Source organism: Lycium barbarum, chromosome 9 (assembly GCF_019175385.1).
Source record: "Lycium barbarum isolate Lr01 chromosome 9, ASM1917538v2, whole genome shotgun sequence".
NCBI lineage: Eukaryota > Viridiplantae > Streptophyta > Magnoliopsida > Solanales > Solanaceae > Lycium > Lycium barbarum.
In genome coordinates, this window is record NC_083345.1 from 117,820,449 (window position 1) to 117,822,267 (window position 1,819).

Sequence of the window (1,819 nt, forward strand, 5' to 3'; positions counted from 1 at the left end):
ATAATTGTTTTGTAAAAAATATTTTTTTTAAGAAAAATTATTTTCTGAAAATAAAATAAAAATCGAAAAATATATGAAAATCCGTCATGTTTCGTAAAATATCGTTATGTTTTGTAAATAAGGAAAACTATCGTCACGTTTCGTAAATATTTCTCCTTAACTTGTATATATACATAGTTTTTCCAAAAAAAAAAAATACAGAAATAGAATATCGTAAAAGGTAGTCTTGAATTTTAGCCCTGTTTGATATAATCTTTAAACAATAATGATCCCTGTTCCCCATGGACATAAGTTCTAATTGTGGTTTGCTTATACAGTATTTTTGCCTAGGTAAAGGACCTCGGAACATTTCAAGAAGTTATGTACAATGAAGATAGTGTAATGTGTTAGCCTTTGGAGTATTGAAGCTTCAGTTGTATTGACTTGAGAACAACTGAGCAACATACGCAACTTTTGCCTATGGTTTAGAACTCTATTGTCAGTTGAGTAGATTTTACAGACTCTGACTCATCGAAATGTCTTGAACTCCTAGTTCATAGTCAAAACTAAATTATGCCCACAACTTATGCTCAATGCATAAACAGAGATTGTTTCTTAAAGGTTTTCTGGAACGGGGCCAAAAGTTCAAGATGATCACCCATTGTGGAGGTCATTCTTGCAAGTCATCTCCTTTTTTAGGTTACTATTTAAATTTTGTCTCTATAAATTTGGTTAGCTAAATTTATTTGGAAAAAAAATAATTCATCCAACTACTTCTAAAGGTCGAATTTAGCCCATTATACTAACAAAGTTGCAAATTTCCCCTTGGGGTTCCATCTAACTTCTAACATTTACAGGTGGGACGACAATAACTCAACGGTGCGTTACCGTTCAGAGAGGTTAAATATTTTCTATTCGGCACTCTACAAAACTATAGAAGAGCTTGCAGCAAAAGCAAATATGAATCAAGGTCAATGCATCAAAGATCACTTTATAGACTTGGTATGGAAAAAATATGGCAGTTAGGATGTGTTTGTGTTGAAAAAAGCCTTCAGGATATATATATATAATGGTTTTCGAAAAATGAGTAGTCTATTTGGCCAAGCTTTAGGGTAGCCAAAAGTGCTTTTTTTTTGCTTTGGAAAATGCTTACTTTAGAGAATTAAGGTGTTAAACCAAAGCTTTTAGAAAAAATGTTCGATCAGACCTCTCTATAATAACCATCATCTATAGTATTTCACTATAATGACCAAGTTTTCTTTAGAACCGACTTTCATATAATGTTATATTTTTTCCATAACAACATCTCATTGTACCAGCCAAAAAATATTCAAACAAATGACGTCGTTATAGAGGGGTTTGATTATAACTGTTTTTGTGCATTAGCGAGTTGTTTATCAAAAACTGAAAAAAGTAGGCTTTTCATAGAACCATTTTTGGAATCTTGGCAAAACACAAATTGTTGCACTTATATTGACAAAAGTGTTTTACAAATTGATTAGTCAAACACAAACTGCTGCTTTCCAAAATTACTTTTCTGAAAGCACTTGACAAAAAACACTTTTCGAAATTAAATAATTTTGAAAGCCTGGCTAGGCTATTATTTCCTGAAAAATATTTTGTGATGGTTGGTTGGAAGGTGGAAAATATTTTGCTCACACCAAAGACACCTTTATAGTTTCATTTCCCATTATACTTTTTCCCCCAATTTTTCATTCACTAGAAACATATATATTATGTCTTTGGTGCAGTGGCTTGATTTGTTGAAGTGTAAGCTGGTTGAATTAGAATGGTGGAGAGGTCAGACAACACCAAGCATAGAAGAGTACTTTTTGTGGCC